The sequence below is a fragment of the Watersipora subatra genome, chromosome 5 (genome assembly GCF_963576615.1).
Source record: "Watersipora subatra chromosome 5, tzWatSuba1.1, whole genome shotgun sequence".
Classification (NCBI taxonomy): Eukaryota; Metazoa; Bryozoa; class Gymnolaemata; order Cheilostomatida; family Watersiporidae; genus Watersipora; species Watersipora subatra.
This window is the reverse complement of record NC_088712.1, coordinates 45961578-45985556: the sequence shown is the minus strand read 5'-3', so window position 1 is coordinate 45985556 and position 23979 is coordinate 45961578. Positions and strand designations below refer to the sequence as shown.

Here is a 23979-nt window from a genome sequence, read left to right as displayed (position 1 = left end):
TTCGGAAAGCGTAAAACTTTGTTTTGACACTGCATTATACTTGCGCATGGCTTAGTCTACTAACATGTCTAGGGTAGCACAACTCATACTTACCTGGCACAAGGATATCCATGATCAAGAAGGTGGATTCCTCAGGAAGAGGCCTTACCATTGCACTTCGGTTTGGTTGACGCCTGCGATTATCCCAAATGTGGGTAACTCGGGTGCATAATTTTTGGTAGTGGGGGACTGCGTTCGCGCTATCCCCTAAAAATATAATGACAAAAATCTACAGATTGATTTCTGACAGCTATAGCTGTAAACAGTATAGCCGCTTTGTCAACAGGTCAGCTGCGCTGACAAATCAGATTTCAGCCGGTGCAAAATATAACGATATTTTCATGTTTAAACCTATTAAAATTCTATATACGCAATAAAAAAGGGCTGATACAGTAGTGTGCCTGAAAATTATTTTTCATTAAAGTTCCTTAAGTTCAGATTAAAAACCACATTTTGAATTAATAAAATAAAACAATGGATATGATTAAGACGTTTAACGAGACTATAATATTGATGATTGAGATAATCGATTTTCCCAGGTACTCCTTTAGTAAAATCGTAGCAAACACTACAGCAATAACAAAAAAGGTTAATTGATATTCATATTATTGTGACAATATTGTAACTAGTTTGTGGACGCCTTTCTACTGATCATTTTGTATTATGGATTCAAATAGGTTGGAAAGTTTTGAAATAGTTATCTTCCGTAGGTAGTGTTCAATTGAAGAGAGGCCGTTTTCACAACACTGCTTCTATAATGGTTATCTATTGGAAGCATGGTTCATAAACAGGCAGCAATCAAATTGAAAGTTTACAATATTTACGTAACTGTGAACTGCAACTGTTATAATCGACAGTTGAAAAGCAACACAAGAAAACATTAATGACCCTAAACAGCCGACTCACCATGGTTCTAAGGTTATCTGATGTCGACTTTGTGAGGAAACAAACATGGATGAGTGTAGACGTTTGTCATTGGTGATTGTTTTGTATTGTCGAAAATTTGACTAAGTTATTATAAGATGTTATTCGATGTTGATTCATGTGTTTATTCCATTGTTACTTTGAAGTTGTTTGTTATATTTTAATTATATTAGAAATATGTAATATTGGCGAATGCCCAAAGTTAAATTTAAACCGTCATTTTTTCATTTTAAACTAGTTATTTATTTAATGGATTTCATATTTTAAAATCGTTTCCCCTGTCTATTGTCAATCTGCAAAGATTGTTTTAAATATAAGCGTGCTTTCATCTAATTATTCAATTAATTCATAACAAATTATTCAGTTTTTTCAAAGTATAATTGAAACAATAAGCAAAGTTTAATTTCGATTAGCGTAAAAAATTGTTTTGACACTGCATTATACTTGCGAATGGCTTAGTCTACTAACATGTCTAGGGTAGCACAACTCATACTTACCTGGCACAGGGATATCCATGATCAAGAAGGTGGATTCCTCAGGAAGAGGCCTTACCATTGCACTTCGGTTTGGTTGACGCCTGCGATTATCCCAAATGTGGGTAACTCGGGTGCATAATTTTTGGTAGTGGGGGACTGCGTTCGCGCTATCCCCTAAAAATATAATGACAAAAATCTACAGATTGTTTTCTGACAGCTATAGCTGTAAACAGTATAGCCGCTTTGTCAACAGGTCAGCTGCGCTGACAAATCAGATTTCGGCCGGTGCAAAATATAACGATATTTTCATGTTGAAACCTATTAAACTTCTATATACGCTATAAAAAAGGGCTGATACAGTAGTGTTCCTGAAAATTATTTTTCATTTTTCATTAAAGTTCCTTAAGTTCAGATTAAAAACCACATTTTGAATTAATAAAATAAAACAATGGATATGATTAAGACGTTTAACGAGACTATAATATTGATGATTGAGATTATCGATTTTCCCAGGTACTCCTTTAGTAAAATCGTAGCAAACACTACAGCAATAACAAAAAAGGTTAATTGATATTCATATTATTGTGACAATATTAGAACTAGTTTGTGGACGCCTTTCTACTGATCATTTTGTATTATGGATTCAAATAGGTTGGAAAGTTTTGAAATAGTTATCTTCCGTAGGTAGTGTTCAATTGAAGAGAGGCCGTTTTCACAACACTGCTTCTATAATGGTTCTCTATTGGAAGCATGGTTCATAAACAGGCAGCAATCAAATTGAAAGTTTACAATATTTACGTAACTATGAACTGCAACTGTTATAATCGACAGTTGAAAAGCAACACAAGAAAACATTAATGACCCTAAACAGCCGACTCACCATGGTTCTAAGGTTATCTGATGTCGACTTTGTGATGAAACAAACAAGGACGAGTGTAGACGTTTGTCATTGGTGATTGTTTTGTATTGTCGAAAATTTGACTAAGTTATTATAAGATGTTATTCGATGTTGATTCATGTGTTTATTCCATTGTTACTTTGAAGTTGTTTGTTATATTTTAATTATATTAGAAATATGTAATATTGGCGAATGCCCAAAGTTAAATTTAAACTGTCATTTTTTCATTTTAAACTAGTTATTTATTTAATGGATTTCATATTTTAAAATCGTTTCCCCGGTTTATTGTCAATCCGCAAATATTGTTTTATGTATAAGCGTGTTTTCATCTAGGTATTCAATTAAATCATAACAAATTATTCAGTTTTTTCAAAGTATATTTGAAACAATAAACAAAGTTTAATTTCGGAAAGCGTAAAACTTTGTTTTGACACTGCATTATACTTGCGCATGGCTTAGTCTACTAACATGTCTAGGGTAGCACAACTCATACTTACCTGGCACAGGGATATCCATGATCAAGAAGGTGGATTCCTCAGGAAGAGGCCTTACCATTGCACTTCGGTTTGGTTGACGCCTGCGATTATCCCAAATGTGGGTAACTCGGGTGCATAATTTTTGGTAGTGGGGGACTGCGTTCGCGCTATCCCCTAAAAATATAATGACAAAAATCTACAGATTGTTTTCTGACAGCTATAGCTGTAAACAGTATAGCCGCTTTGTCAACAGGTCAGCTGCGCTGACAAATCAGATTTCGGCCGGTGCAAAATATAACGATATTTTCATGTTGAAACCTATTAAAATTCTATATACGCTATAAAAAGGGCTGATACAGTAGTGTTCCTGAAAATTATCTTTCAATTTTCATTAAAGTTCCTTAAGTTCAGATTAAAAACCACATTTTGAATTAATAAAATAAAACAATGGATATGATTAAGACGTTTAACGAGACTATAATATTGATGATTGAGATAATCGATTTTCCCAGGTACTCCTTTAGTAAAATCGTAGCAAACACTACAGCAATAACAAAAAAAGTGAATTGATATTCATGTTATTGTGACAATATTAGAAATAGCTTTTGGACCCCTTTCTACTGATCATTTTGTATTATGGATTCAAATAGGTTGGAAAGTTTTGAAATAGTTATCTTCCGTAGGTAGTGTTCAATTTAAGAGAGGCCGTTTTCACAACACTGCTTCTATAATGGTTCTCTATTGGAAGCATGGTTCATAAACAGGCAGCAATCAAATTGAAAGTTTACAATATTTACGTAACTATGAACTGCAACTGTTATAATCGACAGTTGAAAAGCAACACAAGAAAACATTAATGACCCTAAACAGCCGACTCACCATGGTTCTAAGGTTATCTGATGTCGACTTTGTGATGAAACAAACAAGGACGAGTGTAGACGTTTGTCATTGGTGATTGTTTTGTATTGTCGAAAATTTGACTAAGTTATTATAAGATGTTATTCGATGTTGATTCATGTGTTTATTCCATTGTTACTTTGAAGTTGTTTGTTATATTTTAATTATATTAGAAATATGTAATATTGGCGAATGCCCAAAGTTAAATTTAAACCGTCATTTTTTCATTTTAAACTAGTTATTTATTTAATGGATTTCATATTTTAAAATCGGTTCCTCTGTTTATTGTCAATCCGCAAATATTGTTTTATGTATAAGCGTGTTTTCATCTAGTTATTCAATTAATTCATAACAAATGACTCAATTTATTTCAAAGTATAATTGAAACAATAAACAAAGTTCAATTTCGGAAAGCGTAAAACTTTGTTTTGACACTGCATTATACTTGCGCATGGCTTAGTCTACTAACATGTCTAGGGTAGCACAACTCATACTTACCTGGCACAGGGATATCCATGATCAAGAAGGTGGATTCCTCAGGAAGAGGCCTTACCATTGCACTTCGGTTTGGTTGACGCCTGCGATTATCCCAAATGTGGGTAACTCGGGTGCATAATTTTTGGTAGTGGGGGACTGCGTTCGCGCTATCCCCTAAAAATATAATGACAAAAATCTACAGATTGATTTCTGACAGCTATAGCTGTAAACAGTATAGCCGCTTTGTCAACAGGTCAGCTGCGCTGACAAATCAGATTTCAGCCGGTGCAAAATATAACGATATTTTCATGTTTAAACCTATTAAAATTCTATATACGCAATAAAAAAGGGCTGATACAGTAGTGTGCCTGAAAATTATTTTTCATTAAAGTTCCTTAAGTTCAGATTAAAAACCACATTTTGAATTAATAAAATAAAACAATGGATATGATTAAGACGTTTAACGAGACTATAATATTGATGATTGAGATAATCGATTTTCCCAGGTACTCCTTTAGTAAAATCGTAGCAAACACTACAGCAATAACAAAAAAGGTTAATTGATATTCATATTATTGTGACAATATTAGAACTAGTTTGTGGACGCCTTCCGACTGATCATTTTGTATTATGGATTCAAATAGGTTGGAAAGTTTTGAAATAGTTATCTTCCGTAGGTAGTGTTCAATTGAAGAGCGGCCGTTTTCACAACACTGCTTCTATAATGGTTCTCTATTGGAAGCATGGTTCATAAACAGGCAGCAATCAAATTGAAAGTTTACAATATTTACGTAACTATGAACTGCAACTGTTATAATCGACAGTTGAAAAGCAACACAAGAAAACATTAATGACCCTAAACAGCCAACTCACCATGGGTCTAAGGTTATCTGATGTCGACTTTGTGATGAAACAAACACGGATGAGTGTAGACGTTTGTCATTGGTGATTGTTTTGTATTGTCGAAACTTTGACTAAGTTATTATAAGATGTTTTTCGATGTTGATTCATGTGTTTATTCCATTGTTACTTTGAAGTTGTTTGTTATATTTTAATTATATTAGAAATATGTAATATTGGCGAATGCCCAAAGTTAAATTTAAACCGTCATTTTTTCATTTTAAGCTAGTTATTTATTTAATGGATTTCATATTTTAAAATCGTTTCCCCTGTCTATTGTCAATCCACAAAGATTGGTTTATGTATAAGCGTGTTTTCATCTAGTTATTCAATTAATTCATAACAAATGACTCAATTTATTTCAAAGTATATTTGAAACAATAAACAAAGTTCAATTTCGGAAAGCGTAAAACTTTGTTTTGACACTGCATTATACTTGCGCATGGCTTAGTCTACTAACATGTCTAGGGTAGCACAACTCATACTTACCTGGCACAGGGATATCCATGATCAAGAAGGTGGATTCCTCAGGAAGAGGCCTTACCATTGCACTTCGGTTTGGTTGACGCCTGCGATTATCCCAAATGTGGGTAACTCGGGTGCATAACTTTTGGTAGTGGGGGACTGCGTTCGCGCTATCCCCTAAAAATATAATGACAATAATCTACAGATTGTTTTCTGACAGCTATAGCTGTAAACCAGTATAGCCGCTTTGTCAACAGGTCAGCTGCGCTGACAAATCAGATTTCAGCCGGTGCAAAATATAACGATACTTTCATGTTTAAACCTATTAAAGTTCTATATACGCAATAAAAATGGGCTGATACAGTAGTGTTCCAGAAAATTATTTTTCAATTTTCATTAAAGTTCTTTAAGTTCAGATTAAAAACCACATTTTGAATTAATAAAATAAAACAATGGATATGATTAAGACGTTTAACGAGACTATAATATTGATGATTGAGATAATCGATCTTCCTAGGTATTCCTTTAGTAGCAAACACTACAGCAATAACAAAAAAAGTTAATTGATATTCATGTTATTGTGACAATATTACAACTAATTTGTGGACCCCCTTCTACTGATCATTTTGTATTAAGGACTCAAAAAGGTTGGAAAGTTTTGAAATAGTTATCTTCCGTCGGTAGTGTTCAATTGAAGAGAGGCCGTTTTCACAACACTTCTTCTATAATGGTTCTCTATTGGAAGCATGGTTCATAAACAGGCAGCAATCAAATTGAAAGTTTACAATATTTACGTAACTATGAACTGCAACTGTTATAATCGACAGTTGAAAAGCAACACAAGAAAACATTAATGACCCTAAACAGCCGACTCACCATGGTTCTAAGGTTATCTGATGTCGACTTTGTGATGAAACAAACACGGATGAGTGTAGACGTTTGTCATTGGTGATTGTTTTGTATTGTCGAAACTTTGACTAAGTTATTATAAGATGTTATTCGATGTTGATTCATGTGTTTATTCCATTGTTACTTTGAAGTTGTTTGTTATATTTTAATTATATTAGAAATATGTAATATTGGCGAATGCCCAAAGTTAAATTTAAACCGTCATTTTTTCATTTTAAACTAGTTATTTATTTAATGGATTTCATATTTTAAAATCGTTTCTCCGGTTTATTGTCAATCCACAAATATTGTTTTATGTATAAGCGTGTTTTCACCTAGGTATTCAATTAATTCATAACAAATTATTCAGTTTTTTCAAAGTATAATTGAAACAATAAACAAAGTTTAATTTCGGAAAGCGTAAAACTTTGTTTTGACACTGCATTATACTTGTGCATGGCTTAGTCTACTAACATGTCTAGGGTAGCACAACTCATACTTACCTGGCACAGGGATATCCATGATCAAGAAGGTGGATTCCTCAGGAAGAGGCCTTACCATTGCACTTCGGTTTGGTTGACGCCTGCGATTATCCCAAATGTGGGTAACTCGGGTGCATAACTTTTGGTAGTGGGGGACTGCGTTCGCGCTATCCCCTAAAAATATAATGACAAGAATCTACAGATTGTTTTCTGACAGCTATAGCTGTAAACAGTATAGCCGCTTTGTCAACAGGTCAGCTGGGCTGACAAATCAGATTTCAGCCGGTGCAAAATATAACGATATCTTCATGTTTAAACCTATTAAAGTTCTATATACGCTATAAAAAAGGGCTGATACAGTAGTGTTCCTGAAAATTATTTTTTAATTTTCATTAAAGTTCCTTAAGTTCAGATTAAAAACCACATTTTGAATTAATAAAATAAAACAATGGATATGATTAAGACGTTTAACGAGACTATAATATTGATGATTGAGATAATCGATTTTCCCAGGTACTCCTTTAGTAAAATCGTAACAAACACTACAGCAATAACAAAAAAGGTTAATTGATATTCATATTATTGTGACAATATTAGAACTAGTTTGTGGACGCCTTTCTACTGATCATTTTGTATTATGGATTCAAATAGGTTGGAAAGTTTTGAAATAGTTATCTTCCGTAGGTAGTGTTCAATTGAAGAGCGGCCGTTTTCACAACACTGCTTCTATAATGGTTCTCTATTGGAAGCATGGTTCATAAACAGGCAGCAATCAAATTGAAAGTTTACAATATTTACGTAACTATGAACTGCAACTGTTATAATCGACAGTTGAAAAGCAACACAAGAAAACATTAATGACCCTAAACAGCCGACTCACCATGGTTCTAAGGTTATCTGATGTCGACTTTGTGATGAAGCAAACACGGATGAGTGTAGACGTTTGTCATTGGTGATTGTTTTGTATTGTCGAAAATTTGACTAAGTTATTATAAGATGTTTTTCGATGTTGATTCATGTGTTTATTCCATTGTTACTTTGAAGTTGTTTGTTATATTTTAATTATATTAGAAATATGTAATATTGGCGAATGCCCAAAGTTAAATTTAAACCGTCATTTTTTCATTTTAAACTAGTTATTTATTTAATGGATTTCATATTTTAAAATCGTTTCTCCGGTTTATTGTCAATCCACAAATATTGTTTTATGTATAAGCGTGTTTTCACCTAGGTATTCAATTAATTCATAACAAATTATTCAGTTTTTTCAAAGTATAATTGAAACAATAAACAAAGTTTAATTTCGGAAAGCGTAAAACTTTGTTTTGACACTGCATTATACTTGCGCATGGCTTAGTCTACTAACATGTCTAGGGTAGCACAACTCATACTTACCTGGCACAGGGATATCCATGATCAAGAAGGTGGATTCCTCAGGAAGAGGCCTTACCATTGCACTTCGGTTTGGTTGACGCCTGCGATTATCCCAAATGTGGGTAACTCGGGTGCATAACTTTTGGTAGTGGGGGACTGCGTTCGCGCTATCCCCTAAAAATATAATGACAAGAATCTACAAATTGTTTTCTGACAGCTATAGCTGTAAACAGTATAGCCGCTTTGTCAACAGGTCAGCTGGGCTGACAAATCAGATTTCAGCCGGTGCAAAATATAACGATATCTTCATGTTTAAACCTATTAAAGTTCTATATACGCTGTAAAAAAGGGCTGATACAGTAGTGTTCCTGAAAATTATTTTTTAATTTTCATTGAAGTTCTTTAAGTTCAGATTAAAAACCACATTTTGAATTAATAAAATAAAACAATGGATATGATTAAGACGTTTAACGAGACTATAATATTGATGATTGAGATAATCGATTTTCCCAGGTACTCCTTTAGTAAAATCGTAGCAAACACTACAGCAATAACAAAAAAGGTTAATTGATATTCATATTATTGTGACAATATTAGAACTAGTTTGTGGACGCCTTTCTACTGATCATTTTGTATTATGGATTCAAATAGGTTGGAAAGTTTTGAAATAGTTATCTTCCGTAGGTAGTGTTCAATTGAAGAGCGGCCGTTTTCACAACACTGCTTCTATAATGGTTCTCTATTGGAAGCATGGTTCATAAACAGGCAGCAATCAAATTGAAAGTTTACAATATTTACGTAACTATGAACTGCAACTGTTATAATCGACAGTTGAAAAGCAACACAAGAAAACATTAATGACCCTAAACAGCCGACTCACCATGGTTCTAAGGTTATCTGATGTCGACTTTGTGATGAAACAAACACGGATGAGTGTAGACGTTTGTCATTGGTGATTGTTTTGTATTGTCGAAACTTTGACTAAGTTATTATAAGATGTTTTTCGATGTTGATTCATGTGTTTATTCCATTGTTACTTTGAAGTTGTTTGTTATATTTTAATTATACTAGAAAGATCTAATATTGGCGATTGCCTAAAGTTAAATTTAAACCGTCATTTTTTCATTTTAAACTAGTTATTTATTTAATGGATTTCATATTTTAAAATCGTTTCCCCTGTCTATTGTCAATCCACAAAGATTGTTTTATGTATAAGCATGTTTTCATCTAGGTAATCAATTAATTCATAACAAATTATTCAGTTTTTTCAAAGTATATTTGAAACAATAAAAAAAGTTTAATTTCGGAAAGCGTAAAACTTTGTTTTGACACTGCATTATACTTGCGCATGGCTTAGTCTACTAACATGTCTAGGGTAGCACAACTCATACTTACCTGGCACAGGGATAACCATGATCAAGAAGGTGGATTCCTCAGGAAGAGGCCTTACCATTGCACTTCGGTTTGGTTGACGCCTGCGATTATCCCAAATGTGGGTAACTCGGGTGCATAACTTTTGGTAGTGGGGGACTGCGTTCGCGCTATCCCCTAAAAATATAATGACAATAATCTACAGATTGTTTTCTGACAGCTATAGCTGTAAACCAGTATAGCCGCTTTGTCAACAGGTCAGCTGCGCTGACAAATCAGATTTCAGCCGGTGCAAAATATAACGATACTTTCATGTTTAAACCTATTAAAGTTCTATATACGCAATAAAAATGGGCTGATACAGTAGTGTTCCAGAAAATTATTTTTCAATTTTCATTAAAGTTCCTTAAGTTCAGATTAAAAACCACATTTTGAATTAATAAAATAAAACAATGGATATGATTAAGACGTTTAACGAGACTATAATATTGATGATTGAGATAATCGATCTTCCTAGGTATTCGTTTAGTAGCAAACACTACAGCAATAACAAAAAAAGTTAATTGATATTCATGTTATTGTGACAATATTACAACTAATTTGTGGACCCCTTTCTACTGATCATTTTGTATTAAGGATTCAAATAGGTTGGAAAGTTTTGAAATAGTTATCTTCCGTCGGTAGTGTTCAATTGAAGAGAGGCCGTTTTCACAACACTTCTTCTATAATGGTTCTCTATTGGAAGCATGGTTCATAAACAGGCAGCAATCAAATTGAAAGTTTACAATATTTACGTAACTATGAACTGCAACTGTTATAATCGACAGTTGAAAAGCAACACAAGAAAACATTAATGACCCTAAACAGCCGACTCACCATGGTTCTAAGGTTATCTGATGTCGACTTTGTGATGAAACAAACACGGATGAGTGTAGACGTTTGTCATTGGTGATTGTTTTGTATTGTCGAACCTTTGACTAAGTTATTATAAGATGTTATTCGATGTTGATTCATGTGTTTATTCCATTGTTACTTTGAAGTTGTTTGTTATATTTTAATTATATTAGAAATATGTAATATTGGCGAATGCCCAAAGTTAAATTTAAACCGTCATTTTTTCATTTTAAACTAGTTATTTATTTAATGGATTTCATATTTTAAAATCGTTTCTCCGGTTTATTGTCAATCCACAAATATTGTTTTATGTATAAGCGTGTTTTCACCTAGGTATTCAATTAATTCATAACAAATTATTCAGTTTTTTCAAAGTATAATTGAAACAATAAACAAAGTTTAATTTCGGAAAGCGTAAAACTTTGTTTTGACACTGCATTATACTTGCGCATGGCTTAGTCTACTAACATGTCTAGGGTAGCACAACTCATACTTACCTGGCACAGGGATATCCATGATCAAGAAGGTGGATTCCTCAGGAAGAGGCCTTACCATTGCACTTCGGTTTGGTTGACGCCTGCGATTATCCCAAATGTGGGTAACTCGGGTGCATAACTTTTGGTAGTGGGGGACTGCGTTCGCGCTATCCCCTAAAATTATAATGACAAGAATCTACAGATTGTTTTCTGACAGCTATAGCTGTAAACAGTATAGCCGCTTTGTCAACAGGTCAGCTGGGCTGACAAATCAGATTTCAGCCGGTGCAAAATATAACGATATCTTCATGTTTAAACCTATTAAAGTTCTATATACGCTATAAAAAAGGGCTGATACAGTAGTGTTCCTGAAAATTATTTTTTAATTTTCATTGAAGTTCTTTAAGTTCAGATTAAAAACCACATTTTGAATTAATAAAATAAAACAATGGATATAATAAAGACGTTTAACGAGACTATAATATTGATGATTGAGATAATCGATTTTCCCAGGTACTCCTTTAGTAAAATCGTAGCAAACACTACAGCAATAGCAAAAAAAGTTAATTGATATTCATATTATTGTGACAATATTAGAACTAGTTTGTGGACGCCTTTCGACTGATCATTTTGTATTAAGGATTCAAATAGGTTGGAAAGTTTTGAAATGGCTAACTTCTGTAGATAGTGTTCAATAGAAGCGAGGCCGTTTTCACAACACTGCTTCCATATTGGTTCTCTATTGGAAGCATGGTTCATAAACAGGCAGCAATCAAATTGAAAGTTTACAATATTTACGTAACTATGAACTGAAACTGTTATAATCGACAGTTGAAAAGCAGCACAAGAAAACATTAATGACCCTAAACAGCCAACTCACCATGGGTCTAAGGTTATCTGATGTCGACTTTGTGATGAAACAAACACGGATGAGTGTAGACGTTTGTCATTGGTGATTGTTTTGTATTGTCGAAACTTTGACTAAGTTATTATAAGATGTTATTCGATGTTGATTCATGTGTTTATTCCATTGTTACTTTGAAGTTGTTTGTTATATTTTAATTATATTAGAAATATGTAATATTGGCGAATGCCCAAAGTTAAATTTAAACCGTCATTTTTTCATTTTAAACTAGTTATTTATTTAATGGATTTCATATTTTAAAATCGTTTCCCCGGTTTATTGTCAATCCACAAATATTGTTTTATGTATAAGCGTGTTTTCACCTAGGTATTCAATTAATTCATAACAAATTATTCAGTTTTTTCAAAGTATAATTGAAACAATAAACAAAGTTTAATTTCGAGTAGCGTAAAAAAATTTTTTTGACACTGCATTATACTTGCGCATGGCTTAGTCTACTAACATGTCTAGGGTAGCACAACTCATACTTACCTGGCACAGGGATATCCATGATCAAGAAGGTGGATTCCTCAGGAAGAGGCCTTACCATTGCACTTCGGTTTGGTTGACGCCTGCGATTATCCCAAATGTGGGTAACTCGGGTGCATAATTTTTGGTAGTGGGGGACTGCGTTCGCGCTATCCCCTAAAAATATAATGACAAAAATCTACAGATTGTTTTCTGACAGCTATAGCTGTAAACAGTATAGCCGCTTTGTCAACAGGTCAGCTGCGCTGACAAATCAGATTTCGGCCGGTGCAAAATATAACGATATTTTCATGTTGAAACCTATTAAAATTCTATATACGCTATAAAAAGGGCTGATACAGTAGTGTTCCTGAAAATTATTTTTCATTTTTCATTAAAGTTCCTTAAGTTCAGATTAAAAACCACATTTTGAATTAATAAAATAAAACAATGGATATGATTAAGACGTTTAACGAGACTATAATATTGATGATTGAGATAATCGATTTTCCCAGGTACTCCTTTAGTAAAATCGTAGCAAACACTACAGCAATAACAAAAAAAGTTAATTGATATTCATGTTATTGTGACAATATTAGAAATAGCTTTTGGACCCCTTTCTACTGATCATTTTGTATTATGGATTCAAATAGGTTGGAAAGTTTTGAAATAGTTATCTTCCGTAGGTAGTGTTCAATTGAAGAGAGGCCGTTTTCACAACACTGCTTCTATAATGGTTCTCTATTGGAAGCATGGTTCATAAACAGGCAGCAATCAAATTGAAAGTTTACAATATTTACGTAACTATGAACTGCAACTGTTATAATCGACAGTTGAAAAGCAACACAAGAAATCATTAATGACCCTAAACAGCCGACTCACCATGGTTCTAAGGTTATCTGATGTCGACTTTGTGATGAAACAAACAAGGACGAGCGTAGACGTTTGTCATTGGTGATTGTTTTGTATTGTCGAAAATTTGACTAAGTTATTATAAGATGTTATTCGATGTTGATTCATGTGTTTATTCCATTGTTACTTTGAAGTTGTTTGTTATATTTTAATTATATTAGAAATATGTAATATTGGCGAATGCCCAAAGTTAAATTTAAACCGTCATTTTTTCATTTTAAACTAGTTATTTATTTAATGGATTTCATATTTTAAAATCGGTTCCCCTGTTTATTGTCAATCCGCAAATATTGTTTTATGTATAAGCGTGTTTTCATCTAGTTATTCAATTAATTCATAACAAATGACTCAATTTATTTCAAAGTATAATTGAAACAATAAACAAAGTTCAATTTCGGAAAGCGTAAAACTTTGTTTTGACACTGCATTATACTTGCGCATGGCTTAGTCTACTAACATGTCTAGGGTAGCACAACTCATACTTACCTGGCACAGGGATATCCATGATCAAGAAGGTGGATTCCTCAGGAAGAGGCCTTACCATTGCACTTCGGTTTGGTTGACGCCTGCGATTATCCCAAATGTGGGTAACTCGGGTGCATAATTTTTGGTAGTGGGGGACTGCGTTCGCGCTATCCCCTAAAAATATAATGACAAAAATCTACAGATTGTTTTCTGACAGCTATAGCTGTAAACAGTATAGCCGCTTTGTCAACAGGTCAGCTGCGCTGACAAATCAGATTTCGGCCGGTGCAAAATATAACGATATTTTCATGTTGAAACCTATTAAAATTCTATATACGCTATAAAAAGGGCTGATACAGTAGTGTTCCTGGAAATTATTTTTCATTTTTCATTAAAGTTCCTTAAGTTCAGATTAAAAACCACATTTTGAATTAATAAAATAAAACAATGGATATGATTAAGACGTTTAACGAGACTATAATATTGATGATTGAGATAATCGATTTTCCCAGGTACTCCTTTAGTAAAATCGTAGCAAACACTACAGCAATAACAAAAAAGGTTAATTGATATTCATATTATTGTGACAATATTAGAACTAGTTTGTGGACGCCTTTCTACTGATCATTTTGTATTATGGATTCAAATAGGTTGGAAAGTTTTGAAATAGTTATCTTCCGTAGGTAGTGTTCAATTGAAGAGCGGCCGTTTTCACAACACTGCTTCTATAATGGTTCTCTATTGGAAGCATGGTTCATAAACAGGCAGCAATCAAATTGAAAGTTTACAATATTTACGTAACTATGAACTGCAACTGTTATAATCGACAGTTGAAAAGCAACACAAGAAAACATTAATGACCCTAAACAGCCGACTCACCATGGTTCTAAGGTTATCTGATGTCGACTTTGTGATGAAACAAACACGGATGAGTGTAGACGTTTGTCATTGGTGATTGTTTTGTATTGTCGAAACTTTGACTAAGTTATTATAAGATGTTTTTCGATGTTGATTCATGTGTTTATTCCATTGTTACTTTGAAGTTGTTTGTTATATTTTAATTATATTAGAAATATCTAATATTGGCGAATGCCCAAAGTTAAATTTAAACCGTCATTTTTTCATTTTAAACTAGTTATTTATTTAATGGATTTCATATTTTAAAATCGTTTCTCCGGTTTATTGTCAATCCACAAATATTGTTTTACGTATAAGCGTGTTTTCACCTAGGTATTCAATTAATTCATAACAAATTATTCAGTTTTTTCAAAGTATAATTGAAACAATAAACAAAGTTTAATTTCGGAAAGCGTAAAACTTTGTTTTGACACTGCATTATACTTGCGCATGGCTTAGTCTACTAACATGTCTAGGGTAGCACAACTCATACTTACCTGGCACAGGGATATCCATGATCAAGAAGGTGGATTCCTCAGGAAGAGGCCTTACCATTGCACTTCGGTTTGGTTGACGCCTGCGATTATCCCAAATGTGGGTAACTCGGGTGCATAACTTTTGGTAGTGGGGGACTGCGTTCGCGCTATCCCCTAAAAATATAATGACAAGAATCTACAGATTGTTTTCTGACAGCTATAGCTGTAAACAGTATAGCCGCTTTGTCAACAGGTCAGCTGGGCTGACAAATCAGATTTCAGCCGGTGCAAAATATAACGATATCTTCATGTTTAAACCTATTAAAGTTCTATATACGCTATAAAAAAGGGCTGATACAGTAGTGTTCCTGAAAATTATTTTTTAATTTTCATTAAAGTTCCTTAAGTTCAGATTAAAAACCACATTTTGAATTAATAAAATAAAACAATGGATATGATTAAGACGTTTAACGAGACTATAATATTGATGATTGAGATAATCGATTTTCCCAGGTACTCCTTTAGTAAAATCGTAACAAACACTACAGCAATAACAAAAAAGGTTAATTGATATTCATATTATTGTGACAATATTAGAACTAGTTTGTGGACGCCTTTCTACTGATCATTTTGTATTATGGATTCAAATATGTTGGAAAGTTTTGAAATAGTTATCTTCCGTAGGTAGTGTTCAATTGAAGAGCGGCCGTTTTCACAACACTGCTTCTATAATGGTTCTCTATTGGAAGCATGGTTCATAAACAGGCAGCAATCAAATTGAAAGTTTACAATATTTACGTAACTATGAACTGCAACTGTTATAATCGACAGTTGAAAAGCAACACAAGAAAACATTAAAACCCTAAACAGCCGACTCATCATGGTTCTAAGGTTATCTGATGTCGACTTTGTGATGAAACAAACACGGATGATTGTAGACGTTTGTCATTGGTGATTGTTTTGTATTGTCGAAAGTTTGACTAAGTTATTATAAGATGTTATTCGATGTTGATTCATGTGTTTATTCCATTGTTACTTTGAAGTTGTTTGTTATATTTTAATTATATTAGAAATATGTAATATTGGCGAATGCCAAAAGTTAAATTTAAACCGTCATTTTTTCATTTTAAACTAGTTATTTATTTAATGGATTTCATATTTTAAAATCGTTTCTCCGGTTTATTGTCAATCCACAAATATTGTTTTATGTATAAGCGTGTTTTCACCTAGGTATTCAATTAATTCATAACAAATTATTCAGTTTTTTCAAAGTATATTTGAAACAATAAACAAAGTTTAATTTCGGAAAGCGTAAAACTTTGTTTTGACACTGCATTATACTTGCGCATGGCTTAGTCTACTAACATGTCTAGGGTAGCACAACTCATACTTACCTGGCACAGGGATATCCATGATCAAGAAGGTGGATTCCTCAGGAAGAGGCCTTACCATTGCACTTCGGTTTGGTTGACGCCTGCGATTATCCCAAATGTGGGTAACTCGGGTGCATAACTTTTGGTAGTGGGGGACTGCGTTCGCGCTATCCCCTAAAAATATAATGACAAGAATCTACAGATTGTTTTCTGACAGCTATAGCTGTAAACAGTATAGCCGCTTTGTCAACAGGTCAGCTGGGCTGACAAATCAGATTTCAGCCGGTGCAAAATATAACGATATCTTCATGTTTAAACCTATTAAAGTTCTATATACGCTATAAAAAACGGCTGATACAGTAGTGTTCCTGAAAATTATTTTTTAATTTTCATTGAAGTTCTTTAAGTTCAGATTAAAAACCACATTTTGAATTAATAAAATAAAACAATGGATATAATTAAGACGTTTAACGAGACTATAATATTGATGATTGAGATAATCGATTTTCCCAGGTACTCCTTTAGTAAAATCGTAGCAAACACTACAGCAATAGCAAAAAAAGTTAATTGATATTCATATTATTGTGACAATATTAGAACTAGTTTGTGGACGCCTTTCGACTGATCATTTTGTATTAAGGATTCAAATAGGTTGGAAAGTTTTGAAATGGCTAACTTCTGTAGATAGTGTTCAATAGAAGCGAGGCCGTTTTCACAACACTGCTTCCATATTGGTTCTCTATTGGAAGCATGGTTCATAAACAGGCAGCAATCAAATTGAAAGTTTACAATTTTTACGTAACTATGAACTGAAACTGTTATAATCGACAGTTGAAAAGCAGCACAAGAAAACATTAATGACCCTAAACAGCCAACTCACCATGGGTCTAAGGTTATCTGATGTCGACTTTGTGATGAAACAAACACGGATGAGTGTAGACGTTTGTCATTGGTGATTGTTTTGTATTGTCGAAACTTTGACTAAGTTATTATAAGATGTTATTCGATGTTGATTCATGTGTTTATTCCATTGTTACTTTGAAGTTGTTTGTTATATTTTAATTATATTAGAAATATGTAATATTGGCGAATGCCCAAAGTTAAATTTAAACCGTCATTTTTTCATTTTAAACTAGTTATTTATTTAATGGATTTCATATTTTAAAATCGGTTCCCCTGTTTATTGTCAATCCGCAAATATTGTTTTATGTATAAGCGTGTTTTCATCTAGTTATTCAATTAATTCATAACAAATGACTCAATTTATTTCAAAGTATAATTGAAACAATAAACAAAGTTCAATTTCGGAAAGCGTAAAACTTTGTTTTGACACTGCATTATACTTGCGCATGGCTTAGTCTACTAACATGTCTAGGGTAGCACAACTCATACTTACCTGGCACAGGGATATCCATGATCAAGAAGGTGGATTCCTCAGGAAGAGGCCTTACCATTGCACTTCGGTTTGGTTGACGCCTGCGATTATCCCAAATGTGGGTAACTCGGGTGCATAATTTTTGGTAGTGGGGGACTGCGTTCGCGCTATCCCCTAAAAATATAATGACAAAAATCTACAGATTGTTTTCTGACAGCTATAGCTGTAAACAGTATAGCCGCTTTGTCAACAGGTCAGCTGCGCTGACAAATCAGATTTCGGCCGGTGCAAAATATAACGATATTTTCATGTTGAAACCTATTAAAATTCTATATACGCTATAAAAAGGGCTGATACAGTAGTGTTCCTGGAAATTATTTTTCATTTTTCATTAAAGTTCCTTAAGTTCAGATTAAAAACCACATTTTGAATTAATAAAATAAAACAATGGATATGATTAAGACGTTTAACGAGACTATAATATTGATGATTGAGATAATCGATTTTCCCAGGTACTCCTTTAGTAAAATCGTAGCAAACACTACAGCAATAACAAAAAAGGTTAATTGATATTCATATTATTGTGACAATATTAGAACTAGTTTGTGGACGCCTTTCTACTGATCATTTTGTATTATGGATTCAAATAGGTTGGAAAGTTTTGAAATAGTTATCTTCCGTAGGTAGTGTTCAATTGAAGAGCGGCCGTTTTCACAACACTGCTTCTATAATGGTTCTCTATTGGAAGCATGGTTCATAAACAGGCAGCAATCAAATTGAAAGTTTACAATATTTACGTAACTATGAACTGCAACTGTTATAATCGACAGTTGAAAAGCAACACAAGAAAACATTAATGACCCTAAACAGCCGACTCACCATGGTTCTAAGGTTATCTGATGTCGACTTTGTGATGAAACAAACACGGATGAGTGTAGACGTTTGTCATTGGTGATTGTTTTGTATTGTCGAAACTTTGACTAAGTTATTATAAGATGTTTTTCGATGTTGATTCATGTGTTTATTCCATTGTTACTTTGAAGTTGTTTGTTATATTTTAATTATATTAGAAATATCTAATATTGGCGAATGCCCAAAGTTAAATTTAAACCGTCATTTTTTCATTTTAAACTAGTTATTTATTTAATGGATTTCATATTTTAAAATCGTTTCTCCGGTTTATTGTCAATCCACAAATATTGTTTTACGTATAAGCGTGTTTTCACCTAGGTATTCAATTAATTCATAACAAATTATTCAGTTTTTTCAAAGTATAATTGAAACAATAAACAAAGTTTAATTTCGGAAAGCGTAAAACTTTGTTTTGACACTGCATTATACTTGCGCATGGCTTAGTCTACTAACATGTCTAGGGTAGCACAACTCATACTTACCTGGCACAGGGATATCCATGATCAAGAAGGTGGATTCCTCAGGAAGAGGCCTTACCATTGCACTTCGGATTGGTTGACGCCTGCGATTATCCCAAATGTGGGTAACTCGGGTGCATAACTTTTGGTAGTGGGGGACTGCGTTCGCGCTATCCCCTAAAAATATAATGACAAGAATCTACAGATTGTTTTCTGACAGCTATAGCTGTAAACAGTATAGCCGCTTTGTCAACAGGTCAGCTGGGCTGACAAATCAGATTTCAGCCGGTGCAAAATATAACGATATCTTCATGTTTAAACCTATTAAAGTTCTATATACGCTATAAAAAAGGGCTGATACAGTAGTGTTCCTGAAAATTATTTTTTAATTTTCATTAAAGTTCCTTAAGTTCAGATTAAAAACCACATTTTGAATTAATAAAATAAAACAATGGATATGATTAAGACGTTTAACGAGACTATAATATTGATGATTGAGATAATCGATTTTCCCAGGTACTCCTTTAGTAAAATCGTAACAAACACTACAGCAATAACAAAAAAGGTTAATTGATATTCATATTATTGTGACAATATTAGAACTAGTTTGTGGACGCCTTTCTACTGATCATTTTGTATTATGGATTCAAATATGTTGGAAAGTTTTGAAATAGTTATCTTCCGTAGGTAGTGTTCAATTGAAGAGCGGCCGTTTTCACAACACTGCTTCTATAATGGTTCTCTATTGGAAGCATGGTTCATAAACAGGCAGCAATCAAATTGAAAGTTTACAATATTTACGTAACTATGAACTGCAACTGTTATAATCGACAGTTGAAAAGCAACACAAGAAAACATTAAAACCCTAAACAGCCGACTCATCATGGTTCTAAGGTTATCTGATGTCGACTTTGTGATGAAACAAACACGGATGATTGTAGACGTTTGTCATTGGTGATTGTTTTGTATTGTCGAAAGTTTGACTAAGTTATTATAAGATGTTATTCGATGTTGATTCATGTGTTTATTCCATTGTTACTTTGAAGTTGTTTGTTATATTTTAATTATATTAGAAATATGTAATATTGGCGAATGCCAAAAGTTAAATTTAAACCGTCATTTTTTCATTTTAAACTAGTTATTTATTTAATGGATTTCATATTTTAAAATCGTTTCTCCGGTTTATTGTCAATCCACAAATATTGTTTTATGTATAAGCGTGTTTTCACCTAGGTATTCAATTAATTCATAACAAATTATTCAGTTTTTTCAAAGTATATTTGAAACAATAAACAAAGTTTAATTTCGGAAAGCGTAAAACTTTGTTTTGACACTGCATTATACTTGCGCATGGCTTAGTCTACTAACATGTCTAGGGTAGCACAACTCATACTTACCTGGCACAGGGATATCCATGATCAAGAAGGTGGATTCCTCAGGAAGAGGCCTTACCATTGCACTTCGGTTTGGTTGACGCCTGCGATTATCCCAAATGTGGGTAACTCGGGTGCATAACTTTTGGTAGTGGGGGACTGCGTTCGCGCTATCCCCTAAAAATATAATGACAAGAATCTACAGATTGTTTTCTGACAGCTATAGCTGTAAACAGTATAGCCGCTTTGTCAACAGGTCAGCTGGGCTGACAAATCAGATTTCAGCCGGTGCAAAATATAACGATATCTTCATGTTTAAACCTATTAAAGTTCTATATACGCTATAAAAAACGGCTGATACAGTAGTGTTCCTGAAAATTATTTTTTAATTTTCATTGAAGTTCTTTAAGTTCAGATTAAAAACCACATTTTGAATTAATAAAATAAAACAATGGATATAATTAAGACGTTTAACGAGACTATAATATTGATGATTGAGATAATCGATTTTCCCAGGTACTCCTTTAGTAAAATCGTAGCAAACACTACAGCAATAGCAAAAAAAGTTAATTGATATTCATATTATTGTGACAATATTAGAACTAGTTTGTGGACGCCTTTCGACTGATCATTTTGTATTAAGGATTCAAATAGGTTGGAAAGTTTTGAAATGGCTAACTTCTGTAGATAGTGTTCAATAGAAGCGAGGCCGTTTTCACAACACTGCTTCCATATTGGTTCTCTATTGGAAGCATGGTTCATAAACAGGCAGCAATCAAATTGAAAGTTTACAATTTTTACGTAACTATGAACTGAAACTGTTATAATCGACAGTTGAAAAGCAGCACAAGAAAACATTAATGACCCTAAACAGCCAACTCACCATGGGTCTAAGGTTATCTGATGTCGACTTTGTGATGAAACAAACACGGATGAGTGTAGACGTTTGTCATTGGTGATTGTTTTGTATTGTCGAAACTTTGACTAAGTTATTATAAGATGTTATTCGATGTTGATTCATGTGTTTATTCCATTGTTACTTTGAAGTTGTTTGTTATATTTTAATTATATTAGAAATATGTAATATTGGCGAATGCCCAAAGTTAAATTTAAACCGTCATTTTTTCATTTTAAACTAGTTATTTATTTAATGGATTTCATATTTTAAAATCGTTTCTCCGGTTTATTGTCAATCCACAAATATTGTTTTATGTATAAGCGTGTTTTCACCTAGGTATTCAATTAATTCATAACAAATTATTCAGTTTTTTCAAAGTATAATTGAAACAATAAACAAAGTTTAATTTCGATTAGCGTAAAAAATTGTTTTGACACTGCATTATACTTGCGAATGGCTTAGTCTACTAACATGTCTAGGGTAGCACAACTCATACTTACCTGGCACAAGGATATCCATGATCAAGAAGGTGGATTCCTCAGGAATAGGCCTTACCATTGCACTTCGGTTTGGTTGACGCCTGCGATTATCCCAAATGTGGGTAACTCGGGTGCATAATTTTTGGTAGTGGGGGACTGCGTTCGCGCTATCCCCTAAAAATATAATGACAAAAATCTACAGATTGTTTTCTGACAGCTATAGCTGTAAACAGTATAGCCGCTTTGTCAACAGGTCAGCTGCGCTGACAAATCAGATTTCGGCCGGTGCAAAATATAACGATATTTTCATGTTGAAACCTATTAAACTTCTATATACGCTGTAAAAAAGGGCTGATACAGTAGTGTTCCTGAAAATTATTTTTCATTTTTCATTAAAGTTCCTTAAGTTCAGATTAAAAACCACATTTTGAATTAATAAAATAAAACAATGGATATGATTAAGACGTTTAACGAGACTATAATATTGATGATTGAGATAATCGATTTTCCCAGGTACTCCTTTAGTAAAATCGTAGCAAACACTACAGCAATAACAAAAAAGGTTAATTGATATTCATATTATTGTGACAATATTAGAACTAGTTTGTGGACGCCTTCCGACTGATCATTTTGTATTATGGATTCAAATAGGTTGGAAAGTTTTGAAATAGTTATCTTCCGTAGGTAGTGTTCAATTGAAGAGAGGCCGTTTTCACAACACTGCTTCTATAATGGTTCTCTATTGGAAGCATGGTTCATAAACAGGCAGCAATCAAATTGAAAGTTTACAATATTTACGTAACTATGAACTGCAACTGTTATAATCGACAGTTGAAAAGCAACACAAGAAAACATTAATGACCCTAAACAGCCGACTCACCATGGTTCTAAGGTTATCTGATGTCGACTTTGTGATGAAACAAACACGGACGAGTGTAGACGTTTGTCATTGGTGATTGTTTTGTATTGTCGAAAATTTGACTAAGTTATTATAAGATGTTATTCGATGTTGATTCATGTGTTTATTCCATTGTTACTTTGAAGTTGTTTGTTATATTTTAATTATATTAGAAATATGTAATATTGGCGAATGCCCAAAGTTAAATTTAAACTGTCATTTTTTCATTTTAAACTAGTTATTTATTTAATGGATTTCATATTTTAAAATCGTTTCCCCTGTTTATTGTCAATCCGCTAATATTGTTTTATGTATAAGCGTGTTTTCATCTAGGTATTCAATTAAATCATAACAAATTGTTCAGTTTTTTCAAAGTATATTTGAAACAATAAACAAAGTTTAATTTCGGAAAGCGTAAAACTTTGTTTTGACACTGCATTATACTTGCGCATGGCTTAGTCTACTAACATGTCTAGGGTAGCACAACTCATACTTACCTGGCACAGGGATATCCATGATCAAGAAGGTGGATTCCTCAGGAAGAGGCCTTACCATTGCACTTCGGTTTGGTTGACGCCTGCGATTATCCCAAATGTGGGTAACTCGGGTGCATAATTTTTGGTAGTGGGGGACTGCGTTCGCGCTATCCCCTAAAAATATAATGACAAAAATCTACAGATTGTTTTCTGACAGCTATAGCTGTAAACAGTATAGCCACTTTGTCAACAGGTCAGCTGCGCTGACAAATCAGATTTCGGCCGGTGCAAAATATAACGATATTTTCATGTTGAAACCTATTAAAATTCTATATACGCTATAAAAAGGGCTGATACAGTAGTGTTCCTGAAAATTATTTTTCATTTTTCATTAAAGTTCCTTAAGTTCAGATTAAAAACCACATTTTGAATTAATAAAATAAAACAATGGATATGATTAAGACGTTTAACGAGACTATAATATTGATGATTGAGATAATCGATTTTCCCAGGTACTCCTTTAGTAAAATCGTAGCAAACACTACAGCAATAACAAAAAAGGTTAATTGATATTCATA

The 23979-nt window shown here is 33.3% G+C and overlaps 18 non-coding genes across 18 annotated transcripts; all 18 read left to right on the top strand.

The window, feature by feature from the left end:
* Window positions 1-85: 85 nt before the first annotated feature.
* On the top strand, window positions 86-249 carry LOC137397665 (U1 spliceosomal RNA). Its single transcript, XR_010978720.1, has one exon. It is a non-coding gene; the product is annotated as a U1 spliceosomal RNA (small nuclear RNA).
* A 1203-nt stretch (window positions 250-1452) lies between these two features.
* LOC137397881 (U1 spliceosomal RNA) lies at window positions 1453-1616 on the top strand. Its single transcript, XR_010978924.1, has one exon. It is a non-coding gene; the product is annotated as a U1 spliceosomal RNA (small nuclear RNA).
* A 1210-nt stretch (window positions 1617-2826) lies between these two features.
* LOC137397880 (U1 spliceosomal RNA) lies at window positions 2827-2990 on the top strand. Its single transcript, XR_010978923.1, has one exon. It is a non-coding gene; the product is annotated as a U1 spliceosomal RNA (small nuclear RNA).
* Window positions 2991-4200: 1210 nt separating this feature from the next.
* On the top strand, window positions 4201-4364 carry LOC137397879 (U1 spliceosomal RNA). Its single transcript, XR_010978922.1, has one exon. It is a non-coding gene; the product is annotated as a U1 spliceosomal RNA (small nuclear RNA).
* A 1204-nt stretch (window positions 4365-5568) lies between these two features.
* Window positions 5569-5732, top strand: LOC137397756 (U1 spliceosomal RNA). Its single transcript, XR_010978806.1, has one exon. It is a non-coding gene; the product is annotated as a U1 spliceosomal RNA (small nuclear RNA).
* A 1203-nt stretch (window positions 5733-6935) lies between these two features.
* Window positions 6936-7099, top strand: LOC137397755 (U1 spliceosomal RNA). The gene has a single exon (XR_010978805.1). It is a non-coding gene; the product is annotated as a U1 spliceosomal RNA (small nuclear RNA).
* A 1210-nt stretch (window positions 7100-8309) lies between these two features.
* On the top strand, window positions 8310-8473 carry LOC137397754 (U1 spliceosomal RNA). Its single transcript, XR_010978804.1, has one exon. It is a non-coding gene; the product is annotated as a U1 spliceosomal RNA (small nuclear RNA).
* Window positions 8474-9683: 1210 nt separating this feature from the next.
* Window positions 9684-9847, top strand: LOC137397799 (U1 spliceosomal RNA). The gene has a single exon (XR_010978848.1). It is a non-coding gene; the product is annotated as a U1 spliceosomal RNA (small nuclear RNA).
* A 1203-nt stretch (window positions 9848-11050) lies between these two features.
* On the top strand, window positions 11051-11214 carry LOC137397753 (U1 spliceosomal RNA). Its single transcript, XR_010978803.1, has one exon. It is a non-coding gene; the product is annotated as a U1 spliceosomal RNA (small nuclear RNA).
* A 1211-nt stretch (window positions 11215-12425) lies between these two features.
* LOC137397878 (U1 spliceosomal RNA) lies at window positions 12426-12589 on the top strand. Its single transcript, XR_010978921.1, has one exon. It is a non-coding gene; the product is annotated as a U1 spliceosomal RNA (small nuclear RNA).
* A 1210-nt stretch (window positions 12590-13799) lies between these two features.
* LOC137397876 (U1 spliceosomal RNA) lies at window positions 13800-13963 on the top strand. Its single transcript, XR_010978919.1, has one exon. It is a non-coding gene; the product is annotated as a U1 spliceosomal RNA (small nuclear RNA).
* A 1209-nt stretch (window positions 13964-15172) lies between these two features.
* Window positions 15173-15336, top strand: LOC137397752 (U1 spliceosomal RNA). Its single transcript, XR_010978802.1, has one exon. It is a non-coding gene; the product is annotated as a U1 spliceosomal RNA (small nuclear RNA).
* Window positions 15337-16545: 1209 nt separating this feature from the next.
* On the top strand, window positions 16546-16709 carry LOC137397751 (U1 spliceosomal RNA). Its single transcript, XR_010978801.1, has one exon. It is a non-coding gene; the product is annotated as a U1 spliceosomal RNA (small nuclear RNA).
* Window positions 16710-17920: 1211 nt separating this feature from the next.
* LOC137397875 (U1 spliceosomal RNA) lies at window positions 17921-18084 on the top strand. Its single transcript, XR_010978918.1, has one exon. It is a non-coding gene; the product is annotated as a U1 spliceosomal RNA (small nuclear RNA).
* Window positions 18085-19293: 1209 nt separating this feature from the next.
* On the top strand, window positions 19294-19457 carry LOC137397777 (U1 spliceosomal RNA). Its single transcript, XR_010978827.1, has one exon. It is a non-coding gene; the product is annotated as a U1 spliceosomal RNA (small nuclear RNA).
* A 1209-nt stretch (window positions 19458-20666) lies between these two features.
* Window positions 20667-20830, top strand: LOC137397750 (U1 spliceosomal RNA). The gene has a single exon (XR_010978800.1). It is a non-coding gene; the product is annotated as a U1 spliceosomal RNA (small nuclear RNA).
* Window positions 20831-22040: 1210 nt separating this feature from the next.
* LOC137397714 (U1 spliceosomal RNA) lies at window positions 22041-22204 on the top strand. Its single transcript, XR_010978766.1, has one exon. It is a non-coding gene; the product is annotated as a U1 spliceosomal RNA (small nuclear RNA).
* A 1210-nt stretch (window positions 22205-23414) lies between these two features.
* On the top strand, window positions 23415-23578 carry LOC137397874 (U1 spliceosomal RNA). The gene has a single exon (XR_010978917.1). It is a non-coding gene; the product is annotated as a U1 spliceosomal RNA (small nuclear RNA).
* Window positions 23579-23979: the final 401 nt, after the last annotated feature.